The sequence below is a fragment of the Elaeis guineensis genome, chromosome 11, assembly GCF_000442705.2.
Source record: "Elaeis guineensis isolate ETL-2024a chromosome 11, EG11, whole genome shotgun sequence".
Classification (NCBI taxonomy): domain Eukaryota; kingdom Viridiplantae; phylum Streptophyta; class Magnoliopsida; order Arecales; family Arecaceae; genus Elaeis; species Elaeis guineensis.
This window is the reverse complement of record NC_026003.2, coordinates 86,433,425-86,459,771: the sequence shown is the minus strand read 5'-3', so window position 1 is coordinate 86,459,771 and position 26,347 is coordinate 86,433,425. Positions and strand designations below refer to the sequence as shown.

The window sequence follows — 26,347 nt, the reverse complement described above, 5'->3', positions numbered from 1 at the left end:
TAATGTGCACTCAAACAATGTAACATCTAACAAAGTCATAATCATAACTCATCATCATCTTCCTCAGCAATATGCTTCACAAGCTCATGTTCTCCACATGATAAAATCTGAAATTAACCAACAAAAAAAAAAAATAATAATGAGATTTAACTTTGTATCAACTAAAAAATTATGTTTAGCAATTATCATAATATTGATCTAAATAACTTGAAAAAAAATAAGATATGAAAATTGAGATAGTATCTCCAATCACATACCAACCAAGATTGTAGGTAGGCATTACTTCTCTATCTAAAATTTCCATTATTCTAGCTTGCTTGCGGGGGTCTTCCTTTATTTTTTTTCTCTCTTGGTGTTGCTAATAATGCATGTGTACCTCCTGTTGTTGTTGACATTCTTCCTTTTGAGCTATTTCCCTTAGGCCGGTAATTTTTTTAATAAAAAGCAATTAATAAATAACAAATGACAAATGTCATAGTCAAACTAGTGCATATGTTACCTCCCAGGATTTTTTGGTGCATAAGATGATGATACTGAAGCTTGAGATTCCTCCACTACTGGATTTTTACAAGTCTTTGCATGATGCCCAAGTTCACCACAATGCTTGCATTTGTGCACTCTTCAATGCATTCTCATCTGTACCTCTAATTCTCTTCTTCTTTGGTCTTCGAAGAGGTCTTAGACTAAGCTTAGGAGGCAACACTTTGTATCCAATATCAACTTTTATCCATTGGGCCTTGCCAGATAATGGTCCAATTTTTAATGCATAAGTAGCTTTATACTTTGCAATGGTGAAGTACCCAGAAACATAATTTTCTAAATTTGCACCTCTTATACTACAAATAAAGGTAGCTGTATGAATACAAGGAATGCCTAACATGTCCCACACATGACAAGAGCACTTTCGTTCATTTAGAATTACTTCATATCTTCCATTAGTCTCAATTACTTCTACTTTATAATCACTGATTCTGTAAACATTATAATCACCTAACTTAAGACTAATATCTCTGATATATTTCATTACCAAAGGAACTAAATTGTCCTTCTAGTGAGTAGTCATTCTCCTTCTAGCTTCCATCTTCACCATAATTTTGTGCCTAACAACATCTAATAGATCAAGAACAGGTCTATGTCTGGCCTCAAAAATCCAGGTATTGAATGACTTCAAAAAGTTGTTCGTAATGTAGGAGTACTTAGCTATGATGCCAAATTCTTCCATTCTGTCAAAAGAATCTGCCTAATTCCCATGAATCATGGACATTGCAAACTCCTTTCCTCACCAAACTCTGTGATATGGAAGCTCAAGATGATAGAACTGCAATAATCTCCTTTTTAGTTCAATAGGTGATAGGTCACTCTTTTTTTTTAGCCAACCAATCATCCTATCATGTATCCAAAATTGTGTGGCCATCTTGTTGCCACATTTGTTTACAAATGAGCATGTATGAGGTTCCTTCAATTTTTTGATCTACGCAAACAACCATAAGAATAAATTAATACAAGCAACATTATTCATATACACTATAATGAAGAGAATTGATATTTCTACCATAATACCTAAAATGTGTGACCATCACATAATAGTAAAGCATGGAGCCTCCAATTGCAAGCTTCATTTTCGTAACTCACTATCATTCTACTTGGCTCACTTTTGAGAATCCTTACAACAAATTCATTTATTATAACATATTGACTCAATGCTATCTTGAAGTGTTCTTGACTTACAAATTTTGCTTCTACAAACATGTTAGGATTCTCATTGTCTATCTCATATGTCTCTCCCTCATATTCTATTACATCATCATCATCATCAGACTCAGAATCACTACTATAGATACTATGATAACTACTCTATAACCATAAATTTTAGTATCTAATTTCTATTCCTCCTGAAATATAGCTTCATTATTTACCCTAATATTGTCATTATTCTCAATAGCAATAGTTGAGATATCAATCCCTAATGTAGTTGGATGCTCAATTTCATTCTGTCTTTGGTTCTCCCTTTGGTCATCCACTCGAACCTCTCTTATTGCAGGTATTTCACCTCTACATATTGTAATTTGGTCTTGGCTACCTAGTGTTGATTGAGAAAACTGTATATCATTAGCCTCTTTTGTGATAAATAAGAAGCACTCCTTCAAATCTTTATATTCTTCAAACAAACTCATTAGTTTATGATCTGTATCTAGAATCATATAAGACTTAGGTAATAAATATCTAACCACAGACCAAATCTTTATGGTCTCTTCAAGCTTCAAATTGGATATGTGCACTATATCATCATATAGATCTATGTAAGAATAACGATTTTTTTGTCTCCCAAAATAATATTTTATTCTTGTAGAATTCTTAATCTTCTTAAAATAACCTCCAAATTTCATCTTCAACTTGAAAAGTGGTTGCTCCATTTTAATAAGCCTGGACATGGAATAAGCAAATATTCATGATAAATCATATACGAAATAAAATTTATCAACCAAAACCACACTATAGAAATAAAAAAAAGAAGGAATAATGCTTTTATCAATTCATGTGATACAACCATAAAATTATATAGATAAATTTGATAAAATATTTCAGTACATATCATCATTATTTTCACTATTTTTTAATCTTAAAATATATTCTTGAAACAAATTTTAGAAATTTAACAAACAAATATCAAACTATTTCATGTTTATGTTTCAAAAAAATATTTTTTTATAAAAAATATATAGATTAATTAAAAAAATAAAATATAAATTAAAGCTTGTATATAATACAATGATTAGGATGATAAAACATATCAATATATAATAACATGATTGGCATCAGAGAATCAGAGACATTATACTAAATGTTGTGGAACATAGTTAAAGCCAGAAGAATGGGACCCATCAAATTGGGATGATCTAGATTTCAGAGGTAGTGGATACCAGTGGAGAGAAAGATGCCGCCAATGTTCCTTGAAAAAAAGATGAAGCAGCAGTTGATGCCAAGCAAAGATACCAGTGGAGTATCGATGGTTGATGCCAAGGAAAGAGGGCTCATCGAAAAGCCAAGAAAAATGGTTGGAGAGGCCAAAAGAGAGTGGAGAGGAGGCCGGCTTGTTCTTCCTCAATCAGCAAAACTCCAACAAATTGGCATCAGCAACCCAAAATCCAGGAGTGCTATGTGTGGAGAACTCCGAAGTGCTCGACTTTGCTTACGATGATGACCAAGATCAGCAATGCTGAGGAGATCATCGATGAAGAAAATAGAGAAAAGGTCGGTTGCTCGTGCATGGGAGCGGCGGTGGAGGGAGTAGGAGTTCGACATGGAGGGGATTTCCAGTGATGCATCTCCGATGATGATCTCCAATGAAGGGTATCGACGATTACGAACAATGGTGGAGTGGGATTAGGGCTTTCATGGGATTTAGGATGCCGGCAAGAGGAATGGGAGCTGAATATGGGAGAAGAAAAAGAAAAAGGGTTGGGTGGCTTCAGTCTATCCGTGAACCCATTAACTAGTTTAGGGATAAAAATATAATTTCATTTTTTTATTAATTTTTAATTTATAAAAAAAATATTTTTAGCTAACGGCATTAGGATGGCCATTACATGGAGGGTAGTTATGCAAAAATAGAGTTTTCTAAGGGTATATATGTAAATATAAAGTTTAAGAGAGTATTTACATAAATTTAGATTATTCAGAGGGTATACATGTAAAAATCTCAAATATAATCTATCCGAAGAGCATGACCCATATCCATAGATTGTGAATCATCCCAGGAGTATAGACTATTCTAGACTGAAAACATAGGCAAAAAAATAAAGATGCATAGATATAAATCAAGAAATTCAAATTTTTATTGCATAACCAAAGAAATATAAGAGATATTGCAAAAGAAAATAAACTGTCAAAATAATTCATAGTGATCTTTCAAGAACTGGGTGTCTAGTAGGCCATGGGGAAGCTCTTCACTATAATTTTTATCTTGGACTCTGGAGATTCTTTGCCACAGATTTGGAGAAGATCTTCAGCAATAGGAGGAGGAGATTTCTTGGAGAATAGGCTAAGGAAAGTGAGTTTTGGAAGATAGAAAAAGAAAGGATAAGTTGCTGATTTTTGGTGGAAGAGGAAAAAGGGCTGAAGTTGTAGAGGTTTGCACATGGGGTTCCCTAAGGCTTTTGAATGTGGAATTTTGAGGGCTTAGAGAGGGATGGATCAAGGCTTGGACAACTATGGTTTTTAAGGAAAAGGATCTAGGGTTGGCCAGCTAGGGTTAGGAAGTGGAGGAGGCATGAGGGAGGAAGTTTGTGGCAGCTAAGGTTAGAAAGTGGAGGGGTTTTGAGGCTGTGGAAGTGGGAAATACTTATCCCCCTCCCTAGGGTTAGCCAAAGGGGTGTTTAAATAGGTGAGAGGTTAGGGATTTGAGGGTGGAGGGTGCAAGGAATAATAGCCTGAGGATTTAAGGCAGAAGATCTCCTCCATTGGTTCCTCTCTTAATTACTTTTCATATTAGCTTCACTAATAATTTTCCTTCTCTACTCAATCTGATTTGTTCTCCAATTCTTCATCAAATCTTCCATAAAAGCTCTCCTTTTGGTGCCTCCAATAAGAGCCCTTGGATGCTTGCTTAGTTGGTTTTCCTTCATTGATTAATTAGTTGTGTTCACACCATAATCCATGAGAAAGATGATCTTTTAATCTTGACCCTTGATGTTTAAGCTGTGTTCACACTTTGTTTTCTTCATTAATACCTTCCCTCTTGGTGCCATATTGTGGATCCTTGGATCTAGAGCTTCATCACATATCTTGTGGAGGAAATTTGATTAAATCCAAGGTGGCTGTATGCTGAATTTGCAACGAGGTCCATACTGAATTTCTTCCATATTTATTTCTCATGAAAAATCTTCCACACTTGCTTCATGGTTGGCACCTAATATCTCCATCATTGGATGTGGGGCTTCGATTAAAACCTTTAGATCTTCATTGTGGCTTTTGGGTGTACTTGGGTTCAAGCCAGATTAGATCCAATTAAGCCTAATTGAACCCAATCTTCTAATTATCTGCAAAATAAGTTAGGAAACATCAAATTCAAACTAATACTTGTTAATTAATGATGTTTTGAGTGTTCTAATATGTTAACTCAAGTATTGATCAGTGCACGGATCATTTTTCTTCATGGGTAGATGAGTCTCAATCAATAGTATGGGGGTACTGAAATGAGAGTGTAGGTGCTTGACAAAGATCAAGGGTATTGAGCATAACTAACACGAGAAATCACTAGGATGGCTACCCACTCTCCGTGACCTGCTTAAAGTTGTAGTCGTATAGATAGTTCTGTACCTTGTGGTGTCTTGGTGGTTCATAGTAGAGTTGCAGTAGTTTGACTGCACAGTCACTTGATTATCTTACCATCACAACCTTATGATGTATGTTGGCTACAGTAGGTCCATTATAGGAATAAAGTATGCACCAAGATGGTATCTGTCATTCCTGATAGATAGAGAGAGATTCTATGCAATTCATGAGACTGAGTCCTAAAATTCATGGTCATTATAGGTGAATGATAGAAAAGAGTTTTCATAAGATTTCATATAGACTCGAGTCGATTGCATCTGGCATATGACAGATGAACGGGTTTGACGAGTTATCCTTGACCTGCATCTTATTGGGACTCACGATAGAAGAACCGAACTACATGATAACTATGCCTAAAGGTTTAATATTCTATTCTGCTGGATCACCACTATATACTACTAGGTGTCACTGATGGATTGTGAGACTCATCGAGCATCGTCTTGATGATCGATGACTCTTGATGGGTTGAGTTAGAATCGTTCTAACCCATTGAAAGAGTTTTGATGATATTGTGATGGAGATCACAGTATATCTTACTACCAAATAGAATAAACATATGAGGTCACCACAAAAGAGGTCTTTATCCAATCAGATGGTTGATTAGTGATTATGAATTGCTATTGGATCTAATCGTCAATATGATGATGATTAATCCAGTGCAAGAGTTGTAATAAAGTAATTTCTAAGAGTTAGTGAGTTGTAAGAAGATTAATTAGTAATTAGATTACTAATTGGTTTAATCTGATTGAGTAATGGGGTTCGGATCAAGTCTAATTAAATTGGATTCGATTTAACTTGATTGATTAGATCAAGCCTGATGGAGTTGTGAGATAACCCAATTGTAAGGGAGATCAATTTCTGATTTGATTAGGACTTGGGTTCAACTAAATTCCTAATTGGATTAGGATCTCATTGACGAGATTGATTCTTAGTTAGACTAGGATTATTTTCTTTCTTGGGTGTAACTAATTTCTAAATTGGTTAGAAATTAATTAAGCACCAAAAGGATGAGTCCCAATCTATTGGACTCTCTCTCCCTAGCAACCCCATATTGCCGTGCGCCCCACATATCCATGCAGAAAGGTGTCCTGCCTCCCTTTTTTGTGCATGAGAAAACTCATGCCATATGTCTTCAATGCCTCCTCCTCCATGCCATATTTGGATAAGTTTTTCATTTGATTTGAATCCTTATTAGATAGGGATTCAACTTATCCAAATCACGTTTAAACCTAACTCCTTGGATGCCAACAATAAAAGGAATTCTCTTTGTGCATTGAATAAGATTTTTACCATGGGAGAACATATTTAAAATGTGAAAAATCTCTAGGAAGAGGTGCATGGGTTCTTAGTGCATGAAATAGAAGAGAGGGTCTTCTTTTGAGCATGAGGTCTAGGGTTTTATCCTCTAGGGTGTTGGGCTTTAGAAGAGAGAAAGAAAATAAAGGGAAGGGTTCTTATAGTTTTCTTATCTCCTCTTCTTCCTCCTATATTCCTTTCTCTCTAAAAAGTCTGAGAGTCTGTAGAAGGATCAAGATCAGCCATCAAGAAGGAGTTTTCTACAAGAGAACTAGCACCTCGGTGAAGATGCAGGCCTCTGATCGGATTGAAGGCTTCATGTGGATACTCGTAGAGGTCGGACATATGTATGGCTTTGTAGAAATCTCATCGGATTATCATGATCATCAGTAGTAGAGATCATCAACCCACATAAAGGTATGGAGATCGAATCTTCAAATTTTTTATTTATTTAGATCTGATGTAAATTTTTAGCATCTTAAAATATATGTGATCACTCTTGTTAGCCGTAGATTAGATCTACTTAATGCATGTTATATAGATTAAAATATTTAATCTAGATCAGAAATTTTTTTTTACAATACATTTTGATTTCTGCATGTATGTTTTCGGATGTGCGACATCCTTCAGGCTCATCCTTGACAAGCCTCAAAACAAACCTGACAAGTTTCATAAATTTAGCTTCATATTCCATAACTATCATATTTTTTTTATTTTAAATAAATAAAATTTTATTTTTTTGAGTCATTATACTTAGAAGAAAATATTGATCATAAAATATCCTTTGAAATCTCTCTCAAGTGAGTTATTTCCTATCTTATTCACAATTGTGTTTCAATTTCTACCACCAATTGAATGTCTTACTTTGCAATATATATGATGCATACATGATCCTTTCATCATCATGACATCTCTAATAATAGATACTTTCTCCATCTCCACAAATCAATGGTCAACTTCCAAGGTTTCGTAGTCCCTTTAAAAGTCAGTGGAGACAAATTCTTAAGTTCTATAACATTACTTTATTGCTCCTGCTACTCTCCATGTCCTTGTGATGATGGTGTTTGTTGTTGTACTTGTCATTATTGCAATAGTTGTTATTGCAACTATTGTTGTCATTGCATCAAGCCACTAATATCTATATTAGTTGGGTCATGTTTGGTTCTTGCTGCTCCATCTGGGTGTTCCTAGCAGGATCAATAACTCTCTCCTACTGAGGGGTGCTACCAAGCTGCTGAGGAGTGTCGCTATCTTGTTGGTTTGATGTTTCTCTAGCAGCATCTCGAGTAGTCTTTTTTATCTGACATATAGACATCTTAATGTTGTACGAACAACAAGCTTCCAGAAATTCTCTTTCAAAATATAATATCCAAAATTATGCTTTTATCAATATTTAATCATGATTATTTTAAGAATAGAAATCATAAATTTTAAAATCCTCACAGGACTGGCCAAGCGATAACAATTGACATCTTGATCAATCCAATTAGAATGTTCAAGTGGTCAACTATAAATCAACAATCATACTAGGATTCTAAGATGCACTTGATTATGGAATTTAGAGGTGTTCGACCGGGTCGAGGTAGAGGACTAGCATGCCTCCCGATAGCCATGGATCATAATTCCTCTTTGCTAGGGTCGATCAAGATCATTAAAAGAAGATCTTTTCAAAGATCATGAAAAATCCTAGGAGAGAGAAAAATTCTAGAGGGAGAAAGTTATAAAGAGAGAAACTTATAGAGAGAGAAAGTGTGGAAGAGATAGGAGAGAGAATTTGGGGAAGAGAGGAATAGAAGAGAAAAGATCTCTCCCTTCTTTTCTTTTTTTCTTTTTTTTCTTCTTTCTTTCTTTTTTTTTCTTCTTTCTTCTCTTTTTTCTTTTTTTGGTAGGATCAGGGACCTATGTTTTCCCTTCTTCCTAAAAGAAGGGGCTCTCGACCTGCATGGCTCTGGTTGGTGGTGACTAGGGCTACGACAGTTTTGTCAGTGGATCCTGACTAGCAGTTAGTGGCGACAATCGATGCCAAGAAAATAAAAAAGAGACAAAAAGTAGAAAAAAGGGGGGGTTCAAGACATTTAGAAAAAATCTAGTGATTTCTAGCTGGAATCAAGCCTTTAATCATTGAGGAAGCCAGGAAAAAGATCCACCTAAGAGTCTCAGTCCTTACCTAGCTTTCCAATAGTGGTTGGCCATGATGGTGGTGTCTTGCTTTCAGCGAAGACAAGGGAGATACCAACGATTTTTCTCTTTTTGGGGCAATGATTCTTGATGGGGAAGATAATGAAACCCTCAGCCTTAAATAGAGTTGGGGGAGAGGAGTTTGACTCTCTCCTAGCTCTAATTGTTGAGTCCAATTGGGAGCCTATTAAAGAAGAAGACTCTCATTGGGAGTCCTCTCTTTTTTTCTACTGCTTTAATATTCATGTGGGTGATTGGGCTGATCAAGTGGACCTGGCCCATTGATCTCAGGCCCGTTTGGGTTGGGATATTATATTCTCCATCTTAAAAAGAATTTCATCCTCAAAATTTTTCTTACCTAAGTTTTCAAAAATATAGGGTTACTTCTATCTTAAGTCATCTTCTAATTTCAAAAAATAAGTCATTCATCATAATACTCTTCAAATCAAACTACTATTTTGATCAGGCTGAAGATAATTCAAACCACTATGCTTCCACTGCATAACTGTAACTTAAATCCCTCTGTTTGAACTCGGATGATACTATCGACTCTTGCCTCTAACTCATTCTCAAAGCGGTACCGATGTTTGTAATTAAGAATTTGAATACGAAAAAGAAGAGGTAATAAGCTCGATAGTTTAATAAGTAATGAATATCTCAACTAGATATTTTAGATATTATCATAAGATATGATGTTTAAAAATAAATATCATGAATAAATATAAAAATATATTTCATGCTAATTTAAGTAAATCAAATCAATTTAAATATTTATATGCATATATAATCATAAATCTGATTCGAATCAAATAATATATAACTCAACAGCCTTAGTTATGATCACACTTATACCCTATAGTCGGGCTAAAACATAAATGGTGAGCTCAATTAGAGTGCCCATGCATAACCCTCATTAGCAGGATCTAAAAAACCAATGCACAACCTTCATTCGTAGGGTCCAAAGAATCAATGCATAACTCCCATTGGTAGGGTCCCAAAAATCAATGGATAATCTCCATTTGCTAGGTCTAAAATATAGTTAGACTGAGAGCACACATCCAAGGGATACGAAAGTATCTTTTTATAAGGAAACATATGTATCGTAACTCAAATCAACATATGCATATTCTATAACAAATCAATAAATCATAATATTCCAAAAATCTTAAAATTTAAATCACTTTTCATTCAAAATATAATTTTATAAATCACACATAAATCATAGATTAATTATTACTTTCAAAAATAAACTATAAAATATCTTAAAATGATGGTTTATTACTTATCTTTACAGAGCACTGCATGAATATGTTCAATTAATTCTAAGAGTATCCTTTAAATCTATTATTCAAAATATATTCTTCTATCGTTTTAAGCTACAATTAATAAAAATCTTAAGTTCCGACATCCTCACAAGGTTGACAAAAGTTGTAGCATCCAATGTCTTAGTCAGTTCGATTAAAATAATTTTATTTGATCATGATTAGACTAGGATACAGATTGTTCAATGGTGATTGAAGGTTTTTAAATAGTAGTATCTGACAAGAGTCAAAGGATAGATCAATTATGACTTGGCAATCATGGTTCAATTCAATCAAATAACTTTATTCAATAAGGATCACTTAACATGCAAGGATTCGATAAAAATAGATAAAACAAGATTTTATGATGTTCTATAAAGACTTGGGTGGTGCAGACATGCCACCTAATTAATAGGATGGTTTGAAGTCTGTCTGTCAGTCAACTTAGATTCAAAGCGATAGGATGAGTTCACTAGGTTCATAAATCATGTAGAGAAAGAATATCAGATGAGAGAAAAATTAATAAGATGGGATATGATTGATCAAATGACACTATTCGATATCTTGATAGGTTTGAGCAAAATGATTTCATCAAATCAAAATTGAACTAGTGTATAGATGGTTGAATAAAAATTATGGATGATCAAGTCTAATGGTATTTGGTCTAGTCAAGATAGGTGTCGGCACACTGTCCGACGATCATGGATCATAATCTTTCACTAAACTAGATCAAAATTATCAAAAAAAATCCTTCACTAGACTGATCTTAGAGAGAGAACTTCATAGAGAGAGAAATAATTTTAGAAAGAGAAAATATTATAGAGAAAAAGTAGAAAGAGAATGTGGGAAGAGATAAGAAGGTGATTGGAAGAGGGAAGAGAGAGAAACAATCTCTCTCTCTCTCTCTCCCTTTTTTTCCTTTCTTCTTTTCTTTCTTTTTTTCTTTCTTTCTTCTTCCTCTTTTCTTTCTAGCAAAATAGGGGACCTTTTATTCCTCGTTTGTTCCTTAGAATGGAGGCCACGATCGGTGTGGCTAGAGTTGGCTATGGTTGGGCCACGATGGTGAAGAATGGCACTGAAAATCAAAAAGAAAGACTATAGGAATAGGGTTCATTCTCCTCTAAAGTATTCTAGCAATTATTGGCTAGAATAAAAAATCTAAGATATTAAGAAGAGGGAGAAGAGGGTTAATCAAAGTTTCTATCATCTTACCCATCTTTCCAATAATTGTCAGGTCTCGATCTCCAATGAACAAAGTGGCTTCCGAAAGAAGAAGATATATCCTTTCCGGTGATGGCTGGTGGTCGATCGCTACATGTGTTCGTGTTATGCCCCGAACCAAGATCGTGAGTCAAGGGATCACAGTATTTGCTGCACACTCATAGAGACTCTTTCTACAAGCATGTAAGGCATCTCATCATGATATCATAAAGCAATAGCAAAATATTCAACTTTAACTCAAATAACTAAATCAAGTATTTTACAAATTAATATTTCATGGTCCTACATCAAATTTAATAAATCCTAATCTAAGAATAAAGTTATCAAATTTTGCTTCAAATTTGCTCTTCCATATTAAATCCCAGAGTCAAGCTAGTCCTCTAAATCTGTAAAAATAGTAAAACATAGAGTAAGAAGCTAAACAATCTAGCAAATAATATACCTTTTAGCTAGATAAATCAAGCAATAACAATATATTAAAAATAAGCATGCAAGATGCATCAATGCAAAATATACAATCGTAATCAAAATAAGATCCATATGAATTTATTTTCATTCATAAATCAATTTCTTTCAAAACATCATATTGATCTTGATAGCCACAAATTAAATCAAAGTATCAGTGCATAATCATCACTGGCATAGTATCAAATTACTAGCATTTAACCATCCCACTAGTAAGGTATTAAAATACCAGCACACAATCTGCACTAGCAAGATAACAAAGTATAAGTATTTAACTACTCCACTAGTAGGGTATCAATATATTAGTGCACAATCCTCACCGGTAGGATATCAAAGTACTAATATATCATCCAACTAGCAGGATATCAATGTACTAGCATTTAACCCCACTAGCGGGGCTTGATACACAAGTAGTCATGTTGCGAGTCAAAATTCATTACAAATCAATACACTTTCCTCAAAAATATATTTCATATTCTAAATTGAATAATTCATAAAGTCATGCGACATCGAAATCAATTAGTATGATTCATATCAAATTCAATACATTCGATGATAATCACTTAATATTTTAAAAAAAAGATATATTTGGTAATTCAAAATACATACATCAGATTCATAAATCATGGATAATCTAATATAAAAATATTTTATAATTTATCGATAAATCTAAAAAAAGTGTAGTATTTTATCTTACATATATTCCAATAAATCTACATAATTTCATAATTTTTTTTTTCAAAATTTCAATTCATAGATTACATTACAGTATCCCACTACTGAACATCTTCTTATTGAGACAACCACATCCCTATACATAATTAAGTCTAATAATCAAAAAGAATATGAATAATCAAGGAAGATATGATGAATAATAGTCACATCCAATGGTCTAGGTCGATCCAATTATGTTAACTTTATTCGATTGAGGATGATTAAATCAGTAGTGCTCAACAAAAATCAAAATGGACGTTGGTATGCCATCCATGATCAGAGGTCAGCTTAATGAAATAACTTTATTTCATTAAGATCCTTAAAGATTCAAGGATTCAATAGAGGTCAATAAAAACTAGATCTTGAGATACTTAACAAAAGCTCAGATAGTGCAAAGCTATCTAATCAATAAGATAATTTGAAGTCTCTCTATCAGGTGAACTTAGATTCAAAGAAACAAGTCTTGAACTCTTCATTGGTTTCATAAATCAAGTAGAGAGAGAATATCAAAGGAGAGAGAGAAATTAACAAAATGGAACAGGACTGATCGGATGACACTGTCCAACATCTTGATTAGTCCAATTAAGATGATTTAATCTAATTATAATAGAACTAGTGTATACATGATCCAGCTAAAATCATGAATAATCGAATCTAGAAGAATCTAATCTTATCAGGATCGATGTCGACATGCTACCTGACATGGGTTAGGATCCTTCACCAAGATCTATCAAGGCTATTAGAGGATCTTTCTAAGATCCAAAAATTTTAAAAGAGAGAGACCATCTAGAGAGAGACACTTTTAAAGAGAGAAACTTACAGAGAGAGAAAGTGAGATTTTTAAAGAGAAGTAGAGAGAGAAACTAGAGAGAAAAAAGAGAGAAAAAATGATGGAAGAGAGAGAAGAGAGAGAATGGGAGAGAGAACTTTCTTCAATCTCTTTTCTTTTCTTTTCTCTTTTTTCTTTTTTCTTTTCCTTTTTCTTTTTTTTCCCATTCGTTCTTTTTCCCATGGGTTCTTTGACAAAACAAGGGACCCATGGATTCTTTGACAAAACAAGGGACCTTTAGGTCGCCCTTCTTTTCTGAATTAGGGTGGGTGACAATCGGAGATAGCCGTAGCTGGGGATGCAAGCCACGGGTGGTGGCGACACTATCGGGGATCTACAACTGATAGTCGGCAGTGATGATGCTGGAAAAAGGGAGAGAAAAAGATCTGAAAATAGGGATGTTAGCCCCAAAATTATTTTGATGAGAATAAAATATTTGAATATATATTTGATACTAACAAGTTATTCAAGTATTTGACAAGAGGTTTAAGAAAGCAAAAGCCATGTTTCAAAGAATTCCATGCTTTCCATCTTAAAAATCAAAGAAACAAGGATCAAGGAGGTCATAGCATGAAAAATCAAGTGAAGAAGTTCTAGAGCTAGCTCCATGTCTCGAAGAGTTGATTTTGGCATGCTAACATCAAGTGGCACAGGTCTCGAGTCGACTCTCTCAGAAAAAATAGAAAGTATATTTTTGGAGATCAGTCCTCGAGTCAATCCATGAAAACTTTGAGTTGATTCGAAGACAGCTCGAGTTGACTCCTAAACTATTTGAGTTGACTGCATTGTGATTGACAGCTCTTGGCTAATTTTAGAAGTTACAATGTTGCACAGAAGTCCTCCACTAGCTAGTTCTCACCTTCCAACAGCTAGAAACTTATTTTTGGATATTATAAAAGGATATATGGGTACCAAAGGCTTTAATGAAGCAAGAGAATAAGAGAGAAGTGTATTGATAGCAAAAAAAAAAAAAAAAAGAAAGGCTAAAATTTAGTTCAAGCATTTGGTGAGCATTCAAGAAGAAAAATTAAATTTCAACTACCTACTTCTCGAGCATTCAACTGATTTTTAAGAGGAAGAAGGGCATAAAGCTTCTCATCTCTTCAGCTTGAGCTACATCGACCTTCTATTTGCTTTCAAAGAAGCTTTTCATTTATTCTTTATATTGTATTTAATTTTTTACTGTTATAAGTTTCAATTGGGATTGAAACTTAGGGATAAGGTTCATCTGTTGCTTGAATTGGATTTTGTATGAGCCTAAAAGTGGCTTAGGAAAAGGTTTCGATTGGTGTGCCTAAGAAAAACCAACTAGATTAGTTATGATTTTGACAAAATAATTGGATTTTAATCTTGGTGATATAGTTGAAATTCTCAAGAGGTTGCTTGTGAAGTGATGTAGGGGCTAAGCTTGGCATTGAACCACTATAAAATTTTATCTTTGTGTGTTGTTTTGATTGCTTCTACTTTACTCCATTTACTTTTATATATTTATTCATTATATTCATTGCTTCTACTGTACTCTCATATAGATCATTTTAATTGAGCACATACCTACTTTTAAGCTTCTAAAAGTTTTAGAAAATCTAATTCTCCCCCTCTCTTGGGTTGTCTCATTGAACAACAAGTGATATCAGAGCCTTATTATTCAGTCACTTGTTGATCTAGCGATCTAAAGTAAAAGATCTTATGGCAACCCAAATAGGTGTGTCCCTTGCTGAAGGGCAATTTACAAACATATCTCCTTTATTTAATGACACTAATTATACATATTGGAAAACACACATATGTATATTCATACAAGTACTAGATTATGGCCTTTGAAGTATCATAATCAATGGCCCATACACACTCACCATCATGGTAGATGGTATGGTCACTTCTAAACCCAAAAAAGATTGGGATGATCTTGATAAAAAAATAGCTACGCTAAATATTAAAGCCATAAATTTTTTTATTACTCTTTTGATGTAAATAAATTTAATAGAATATCTACTTATATTTTGTCAAAGAAATATGAGATAGATTAGAGGTTACCTATAAGAGTACCAACTAAGTTAAGGAATTTAAGATTAACATGCTGGTTCATAAGTATGAACTTTTTAAAATAGAGCAAAATAAATCTATAACTAAAATATTTATTCATTTTATTGATATTATTAATGGCCTTAAGAGTTTAGAAAAATCTTATACTAATAGTAATCTTATTTGGAAAATTCTTAGGCCACTTTCTAGAGCTTGGGAGGTCAAGGTGGCAGCAATTCAAGAAGCTAAGGATCACAATATCTTGCCCTTAGAAGAACTTCTTGGTTCTCTCATAACTCTTGAGTTAACCATGAAACAAAACATTGAAGAAGAGGCAAAGAAGAGGAAGATCATTGCTCCAAATCTACTGTCAAATAGACTGATGAAAGTGAAGATTTGGAAGGAGATGAAGATGAAGACATGGCCTTTATTATAAGAAAGTTCAAGAGATTTATGAGGAAAAAATGATAGAACTTTAAGACAAAGCCATTCTCCAAGGATGAGCCAAGCAAAGAAAAAGAGAAGGATAAGGTTAAAGAGCCACCTGTGTGCTATGAATGCAAGAAGTCAGGATATTTTAAGATTGATTGTCCCTTCTCAAGAAATTCTCAAAGAAAATAAAGAAAAAGAAAATGATGGCCACTTAGAGTGATAGTGAGGATTTCAGTTCATGTGAGGAAGCTCAAAAAGTGGTAGATCTATGTCTCATAGCATAAGAGGAAGAGGTAACATCTAAAGCCAAACTTGAGTTTACTTTTGATGAATTGTAAGCAGTTTTTTGTGAATTAATTGATGAATATAAATAGCTTGGTCTTAAAGCTTCAAATCATGTTTTGATCAAAGAAAAGGAAGAATTCTGAAAAGAAAAAGAATCTTTATTTAAAGAAAACCAAGAATTAAAGAAGGAAGTTGAAAAATATAAGCCAATTATTGAAAAATTTACCTATAGCTTTGAAAAGTTACAAATGTTGTTAAGTAACCAAAGAACTATTTTCAATAAGGTCAGACTTGATTTTAAACCTCAAAGGAAAAAGAAACTTTTGAAAAATTTCTTTGTCAAACAATCATCTATTACTTCTCAAAATATTATCTATTTTTGTTGTGGAAAATTGGACACAATGTGTATACTTATGATTTTAGAAAACTGAATAATGTATATAGTTAAGATATTTGAATTCTAAAAGAAACTATTGCGACTAACCCTAAAGGATCCAAGATGACTTGGATATCTAAAATCACCACTTGATTTTTCTTTGTAGGTGTGTCTTATAGTCAAGAAAAAGAAAGAAAGATGGTACCTTGATATGGCTACTCAAGGCAAATAACAGGTGATAGGATATAATTTATCATCCTTGAGGTAAAGAAAGGAGTGGTAACCTTTGACGTTAATAGCAAAGTACATATTATCGATATTGATAATATTTCTATCACTCTCTCTATTTTTATAGAAAATATATTGCTAGTAAATGATTTAAAACATAACTTATTAAGCATAAGTCAACTTTATGATAAAGATTTTTAAGTAGTTTTTGAATCTTTGATGTGCATTGTATCTTGCCTTATTTATGGTGGCATTATTCTTATTAGACATAAGCATGGGAATGCCTACATAAAAGATCTAGATGATCATCCTATAAAGAATAGCTAATGTCTAGTTGCAACAAATGACAAAGTCAATGAGACTAGCTAGTTATAACATTGAAGACTCGGATATATTAGCATGTATTTAATTTCTAAATTGATTAAAAAGAGATCTTGTTATAGGACTACCAAAACTAGATTTTGAAAAGAACTAGATTTATGATGTTTGTTAATTTAGAAAGCAAACTATTACTTTTTTTAAATCTAAAAATCTTATTTCAACTTTAGATCCATAAAACTAATTCACATGAACTTATTTGGACCTACTAGGACCACAAGCCTAGGAGGTAAAAGATATGGACCAGTGATTATAGATGATTTTTTTAGATTTACTTGAATCTTATTCTTAGCTCAAAAAAATGAAATCTTTTCAGCATTTATCAAGTTTTACCATAAAGTTTCAAATGAAAGGAATCTAATAATAATTTACATTAGAAGTGATCATGGAACTAAATTTAAAAATTAGTATTTTAAAAATTTTTATAATAAAAAAGATATTGAATAAATTTTCTACATCTAGGATACCTTAACAAAATGGGATGATAGAAAGAAAAAATAGAATTTTAGAAGAAATGACCCATACTATGTTGTGTGAAAGTAATCTCTCAAAATATTTTTAGGTGGAAGATATCAACTGGGTATGTTATATTTTAAATCGAGCTTTAATTCGATCGATTTTAAAGAAAATCTCTTATGAGCTTTGGAAAGAAAAAAAATCAAATATTAGTTATTTCATTATTTTTGGTTATTGATATTTCATCTTAAAATGATGTTTCATCCTAAACAATGAAAAAGATAAAATTAAAAAATTTGATGCCAAGTCGGATGAAGGTATCTTCTTGGGATACTCTATATTTAGCAAGGCATATAGAGTCTTCAATAAGAAGACATTCATAGCTGAAGATACATTCATGTAGTATTTGATGAAGCTAATAACCTATCTTCTAGAAAAAAAGATATTCTTGATGATGATTCAAAAATCATAGACAAAAGAATAAAAAGCTTACATTCAAAGAATCTCCAGCTTAAATGATAAAGAAAACAATAAGGAAGCTAAAGGAGAAGAGGAAGCTCATGAAAATGTTCATGATGAAAGTCTACCTAGGGAATGAAGGTATACATACAGTTATCCTAAAGATCTTATCATTGGTGATCCATCATATAGGATAACAACTCATTCTTCTTTAAGAACTATCAATAATTATTTAGCATTTGTATGTCAAATAGAACTTAAATCAATTGAAGAGGCTTACAATGACCCTAATTGGATGATTGCTATGCAAGAAAAATTAAAAAATTTGAAAGAAACAAGGTTTAGATCTTAGTTAGTAGACCAATTGACCATTCAATAATTAGAACAAAATTGGTATTCATAAGTAAGTTAGATGAAAATTGACTAGTTATAAGAAACAATACTAGGCTAGTAGCTAAAGGGTATAATCAAGAAGAGGGTATGATTTTAATGAAATATATGCTCTTGTTGCAAGATTAGATGCCATTAGGTTATTGCTTGTATTTTTATATTTCATGGACTTCAAATTGTATTAAATGGATGTTAAAAGTGTATTTTTGAATGGTTCCATTTTGGAGAAAGTTTATGTTGACCTTTTGATTTTGAAAATCATGCCTTACCAAATCATGTTTTTAAGTTAAATAAAGTTTTGTCTGGTTTAAAACAAGCACTCTGTGCATGGTGTAAGAGATTGAACAACTTTTTGCTTGAAAATGATTTGACAAAAGGAAGGTAGATACAACATTATTTTTGAAGAAAAGAAATGAAGATCTACTAATTGTTCAAATCTATATGGATAAAATTATATTTGGTGCTACTAATGAAACTCTTTATCAAGATTTTTCAAAGTTAATGCAAGGAGAATTCGAGATGAGCATGATGGGTGAACTAAACTTTTTCTTTAAACTCCAAATCAAGCAAATCAAAGAAAAAATCTTCATCAACTAAAGTAAATATATCAAAAAAATAATCAAAAATTTTGGGATGGAGAATGCTAAGCCCCTTGGTATCCCCATGAGCCCTTTATGTAAGCTTGACAAAGATGAAAATAGTAAGAGTATCAATCATAAATTTTATAGAGATATCATTGGATCCTTACTCCATCTTATCATTAGTAGACCTAATATAATATTTAGCATTTGTATGTATGCAAGATTTCAGTATAATCCTAAGGTGTCACATATTTTTGTAGTCAAAATAATTCTTAGATATCTAATGGGTACATATAATGTAAGCTTATGGTATTCTAGAAATTTTTTTTATTGATCTGATAGTATATTTTGATGCTAATTTTGTTGGTTGTAAATTAGATAAAAAAAATATAAGTGGATCTTGCCAATTTTTAGGTGTTAACTTAATTTTATGGTTTAGAAGAAACAAAATTTGGTAGCACTATCCATGGCTAAAGTCGAATATATTATGGTAGAAAGTTGTTGTGTCCAAATCTTATAGATTAAGCAGTAACTAGAAGATTATGATATCAAATTAAACAAAATACCCATAAGATGTTATAATACAAGTGTAATTAATCTAACTAAAAATTCTATTCAATAATCAAGAACTAAGCACATTGAGTAAGACATCATTTTATAAAAGATCATGTTCAAAATGGTGATGTATTGCTTGATTTTTTTGTTAGTATTGATAGACAATTAGCAGATATATTTATCAAATCCTTAAGTGAGGAAAGATTTAGCATCATTAGAAAAGAACTAGGAGTGTGTGATCCTTTTTCTTTCATCGAAACTTTTTCCAAACTTTCTTTATATTCTTCTCTCTTTGAAATATTTTGATTCATTGAATATCTAAGTTCTTTTGATCATCCTTAATTCAAATTCCATCTAAACTACATCCTTTGAGCTGATTCATGTTTGTTTTCTTGATTTTTCTTTCAAAAAAATTAGCAATTTAGTTCTATGTCTGAGCTCGAGTTGACTCAAGATGAAGTTTGAGATGACTCCCGATCGAGACCACATCTTTTTAACCATGGCTCCTGTTGTCTTTTTTCCTTTTTCTTTTTCTCTATTCACCCTAGAATAGTGCCCTAGACTCCTATTGACCCTTGGAGAGCCCTCCATCTATCCATTTCACCTGATTCAGATCTTTTTTCATGCATAATGGGATCAAGGAAGCAGCTCGCATACCATCTTAAGTAATCACAAGTCGAGGTTGAAGCAGAGCTCATGCCAAAGCTAGAAGCGACCCATCACACCGAGAGGAGGCCTCTACCATACCTTCTCAACCTTATTCTCCTTCCCCAATTGATCTCCTAGGTGACTGGGTTCCTAGACTATAAAGAATTTAGGTTAGGACCAAGGTTTTCGGAACCATCCTGAACCGGATGGTTCGAGACGTGTCGAACTAGACCGATGGGGAATCAGGATGGTTCCAGCTTGAAAAGTGGCATACACCAGTGTCGAGGGAGAAAGAGTGGGAAAGAGAGGAAGAGAAAGAGAGGAGGATGCCATCGAAGGTCGACGGTGGTCCGCTGCGATCGTTGGAGGGCCACAAAAGCTTCCATGGCTTGGTTCATCTAATAGAGCTATTAAATGAGAGAAAAAAAGAGAGAAGAGGGAGAGTGACTCATCGAAGGGAGGATGGGATGGCAGAGGGGCTGCTAGAGGTTTCAGATAGTAGCCATGGGCAACGAACGACGAAAATCATATGGGTGGAGTCATGGCTATGGAACAGGGGCTGTCACCCCTGTTCATGTGTCGGCCCATTTTTGAAAATGGAGATGAACAGTGAAGCTGACAAATCATTTATCGATTTCACTATTTAAGAGATTTTTTTGAAAAAATTAAAAATAATGAAGTCGACAATCGAATTATTGGCTTCACTTTTTTTTAATTTTTTAAAATAAAGTAAAAATAGTTAAGTCGGCAAATGATTTACTGGCTTCACTTATGTTTTAGTTTTTCAAAAAAATCCTATAAAATAGGGGTGCCCCAGTATCGTGCATGTGGACTACACTGTCCGGTGGCCACAGTGGCTAGTCGGAGGCCATTCGATGGCCCCTCCAACTCCTTTCCCTCCCTCCTTTTTTTCTTCCTCCCTCTCTCTCTATTTCTCTATTTCTCTCTTTTCTCCTCCCGATTTCCTTCTTTTTCTTGTTTCGATTCATGCCAGTCTGGTATGATATGATTTTTATTATTGCTATTAAATCCACCATCTTAACCAAGGTTCGCAGACTCGATACCGGAGCCGTGCCAGTCGGATTCAATAAGGATGGGATTTCCTCTATAGTCTAGACCTTCCAACCTATCCTAGCCTAGTAAGGGAGTTTCTATGGCACAATGAAGAGAGGTTCAGATGGATTGGAATGCACAGTCAAGGAAATTTAGTTTGTCTTGATTGAATAGAGATTGGGAAGAATTTGGCATATCCCTAGACAAGATCCAGCACCCACACATCCATTAGCCACAAGGACATTTTAAAGGATATTTTAGAGAGATTGGATGTGGAGGGGATTAATGAACTTTATGCCAACCAATTATCAGTTGAGATGCGACCTCTTCATCATATTGTTGGATGGATTCTCTTTCTGAAGACTGGCATATTCAACTTCGTATTTGAGTGGGATGTTATCGTTATGCACCGCATGATTCAGGAGGCAACTTTGAATCTCCTAGCTTTGATGATGCACCAAATCAGAGTGGCAGCTAGCCAGGCAAAGGCATGCCTACCCTATGATATGGCTTTGACCCTAATTTTTCAAGCGTTTGGAGTACCATTTGAGGGGGAGACCACCCATTGCATGGGGCACCATAAGTTAGATGCTTAGTGGGCACATGATATCTGGGCAGGAGCCAAAAAGATCGAGGGATGAGACAAGACCTAGTCATTAGCCCAATTTAGAGCCCGAGTTTCCACCACCTCAGTCAACAGAGCTCAGACACCTGCTGGAGCACCTCATGCATCTACTCCTCCAATGACACCACACTAGCATCAGCACCAGCTTTAGCACCAGCAATAGTGGTACAACACTTTCAGCCCTCTTGTGTTCGATTAGATGATGGCCAGATGAGGAGGTTGAGTGAGATGATCTTAGATGGATTGAGACTATAAAGGGAGCAACTATAGTTGGAGCTCAGCAAACTTCGAACTAAGATAGGCAGATTGTCAGAGAAGGTGACAGCTTTGGAGAATAGAGACAGATCTATTGAGCCATTCGATTTCTCTGATTTGGCTTGGGAGGCTACTTGTCTCATAGGGAGGATAGAGTCAGGAGTTATGCAGGTATAGGAAGAGGTTAGAGGTCTAGAGATAGCTCAGAAATTTGACATGATGTCACTTTTGATCACTATAGGCAACTGGTTGAGTAGTTATAGAGGTTTGTCCCACTAATAGTGGCAGCAGCATCAGCATTGGCAACGATAGCAACAGGTCTATCTAGTGCTTGTGGTTGATCTACTCAACCATTCTAGCATGCATCGTCTGCCCAGCCATCCACCTCCACTCAGCCCACACCTAGACTACCTTTCAGAACCTCTACTAGACCAGATGTAGGATTCCCATCTTCTATGATTGGCCCTTTTAGTTAGACCAAGAGAAGGAGAGCTGGATTCTCCACCTCAAGAACTATTCGTCCTTAATCTCAAAAGTCTCCTCTTATGAAGATTATGTCTAGGTCATGATCTAGGATCTTACATTATTATTGCTATATTTACTTTGTTTACTTTATTATTGTATTGATGTTTAGATGTACTATTACAGGCCATTTCTTGCATACAGTACACTCTTGTAAAACATCTTATCTTATACAAAATAATTGTATTTTCTTTTCAATCTTATCTTTTGTAGGTTGATATACTTATTGCTGATGACAAAAAGAGAGAGAGACAAGTATAGCAAGCAAATAATTGAATAAATAGTTGAATCAATTGAAAAATATAATAAATTGGAAAATACAATGAATCCAAATAAAATCAATAGTTGAATCAAGTTGAATCATGTGAACATATAATAAATTTGAATTAATGCTGATAAGACTCTTGAAAGTAACAATCAAATGGATTGGATACTCTAATATCAGTTGCAGGACCATAGCCCCTAATCAATTTTCCAAAATTTCAAATCCTCAAATGACAAGGAAAATTGATCTCTTTATCAAGTTATGTGATAAGTAAAAATTGATGATACACATATTCTTTTGAATTATTTTTGGCACATCTTTTTAGCTATATTTTTTTACTTTACTCAAAATTTCATCATGATCAAAAAGAGGAGATTATTAGTCCTAGAATTGATTTTGATGAGAATAAAATATTTAAGTATATATTTGATACTAATGAGTTATTCAAATATTGAAAAAAAGATTTCAAAAAGCTAAAGCTATATTTCAAAATATCCAACATTGAAAAATGTATCCCAAAATCAATCATTAGACGATTATGCTCATCTTATAAACTGTATATAAATTTTTATTAATAAAAATTATTTAATATTTTTATTACAAATTGACCATCCTTGAACTCCTGTGTTGTAATGAAGTTCTTAGGACTATATATATTAATCGATAAAGGAGGATTTATCGTTAAGTCATTAAAATTGTTCGCGATCAAATGATATGCTATTACTAGGACAATAGTGATACCAAGTTAGGTCGTTGTATGCCATATGAGTTAGTTGTCCTCTAAATCAAGGAGTGTGGAGATATTATTATGGCATATAGATAGAATGTAGGAGTACATTCACATCGAATGTGATCATGTGCCGAGCACTCTACTGTCAAGAGTAGCTTGTAAAGGGTATGGGTATAAGTGTCCCTCCGATCTGAAACCACTACGGTGACTTGTAAGCAACTCACTGTACTTTAGTACCAGACTATCTAAGTTTCTAACTTAGTAACGAAAGGTACTAGGTGCAGTCAAGTACTTATCAAGTCAGTGTGTGAGTCAAGATGGAATTGACTCCTCTGAATTGGTAGGAGATATACATTAGTGTATTTCAATTTAGCAAAATCTTGGTCAGGGTAATCCATGAGATGAATTTAAAAGGTTGAAATACAATATGGTCGATTTAGTTAGGGTTGACAGTTAAATCCTAAGTCACCTTGAGTATTTGGGATCAAAGGGATGAATTATATGGTAACCATACGTCAGTAGGTTCTAGAAGGTTGCTTTGCAACACTTCAACCCATCCAGTCGTCGGGTCAACATTGCTAGATGATTATATCGATTGGTATAGAAAGTTATTTCTATACTACCAACTTATGTTCGAACCTATGGGATCACACGTATTAAAATATTTGGTCAGATCTGATGGCTGAAGAGTCCAATTAGATTGTGACTCTGGTGAAGAGTCCTACTTGGACTAGGACTCTATGGGAGAGTCCCACTAGGACTGAGACTCTACTATTTAAGAGAATTAATTAGTAATTAGATTACTAATTAACTCAATTTGATTAATAAAGAGCTTTGGAAAAGTCTAATTGAATTAAATTCAGTCTAATTGAATTAGATTCAGTTCGACTCAGATTGGGATTGATATGATCAAACTCGATTACAAGAAAAATTTGATCCTAATTTGATCAGGGTTTGGACTCGGCTAATTCCTAATTGGGTTAGAAATTTGATGAGATATTTAGATTCTTAATTGGATTAGATTTATTTCTATCAGTGGTTTCAATCCAAATTTGATTTGGATTAGAATTGAATTAGAAATGAATAGTCCAAGTCAGACTAGGACTCTATCCTTATTTTTGTGCCACATCTGAATCCATGCCAATTTCTCCACACCTAATTAGATTTGGATTGTGATTTTTGGTGTCATGAGAGAGGATCCAACAAGAGTGGTCGACTATAGCTGATGAGTCATAATATTATCTCTTTCCTAATTCGAATGCGATCTGAATTAGAGATAAGATGCAGACTAGAAAGAGATTTTTCATATATAATATATTGTTGGAGCTATATTATTTTTTTCTTATTTTTCTAAAAAATATTTTAATATGTGGGACTCTAAATTTATTCTTCATATTTTAATATTTTTTTAAATTTTTGAGGATGCCAAAAAGGGATTTTGGCATTGATTCATAGCATCATTTCTTGGAAAGTCCAATTCCTAGTCTATAAAAAGAGGACCCTCTTTTGGATGTCTCATGATCAATTTTCTTGTAGATTCTTTTATTTTTAGAGCCTCTTCTCCTCCTCCTCTCTTCTTCCTCTAGATCTCTTATCACTTTGGAGTATCCAAGGTGTTTGTAGAAGAAGAAAGAGGTCTGCTGTCGAAGTTGTTCGCAGACTAGCATCTCTGAGCCCCTAATCTATGCCAGTCTTCGCGTGGATTTTTCTATAGAGGCCAGATGACTTCATGTGACTATGAGTGATCTGAGGAACATCCTTTCCAACCATTGAATTAGAGGAGATCAAGATCAAAATTTGTTTGGTAACGATCTCTAACTTATTTTGATTCCTATGGTAGATCTAATAGTTAGATCTAGAATTTCAGTATCGATGAGCTCGATGTGATTTTTATTTTTAGATCTAAGTACATATTTTTCATATTAAAGATTTTAATATAGTATTCTAAGATTAGATATTATACATGTGATTAGAATTAAATTATTTAATCTATTATTTTTGCTGTATAAAATTTTTTAATTGCATGTACTGCACTACCACAAATTTCTTCAACTGGTATCAGAGTCATATTATTTTGATATGAATTAATATGACTTTAGAACTGATTTTTTATTATTATATCTAATTATTTATGATTTATATTAGATCTAAATTAGTTTATTTTTATATCTAATTATTATTTATTTAGATTAGATGTTCTGAGTAGCAAAGTACTCATATTGGATAATCACCAGGCCATCCAATCATAGGAGCAAGTAGGATTTCATGACCCTCTCCTCCTATTCAATGGGATGTTCTTCATGGCATGTAGGGGTGCCACTATGAGATCCCATGAAGAAGAAAGTGAAAAAAAAACTTACTTTCATGCAAAACCTAGATCTTAAAACCCTAGGTGTTGTTGTATGTGATGCAAGTTACGAAGATAGTTAGTTACATCTAATCTTGTTTAGTCAAAATTATTTTGATCTAAAATCATAAAAATTTAGATTTGATCTAAAAGATTTTATGACCTTAACCATGAAAAATTATTTTCAAAATCTTAACCATGTTGATGCAAAACTTAATTGAGAATTAAGTATCAAGCTGATTAGATCTAGAATTATGATTTAGATCTAATGACATTGTATAAAATATAAGGCATGGGTTAGCTCAAATCAGATCCTTCTCTTTAATTAGATTAGACCTAAGGTTAGACTTAAAGAATTGATTGATCATGTAAAGAAATTGATTAAGTCTAACCAAATATTGA

The 26,347-nt window shown here is 33.5% G+C and overlaps 1 pseudogene; it reads right to left on the bottom strand.

The window, feature by feature from the left end:
- Positions 1 to 592: 592 nt before the first annotated feature.
- LOC114912787 (uncharacterized) lies at positions 593 to 2,414 on the bottom strand (annotated as a pseudogene).
- Between the last annotated feature and the right edge of the window lie 23,933 nt (positions 2,415 to 26,347).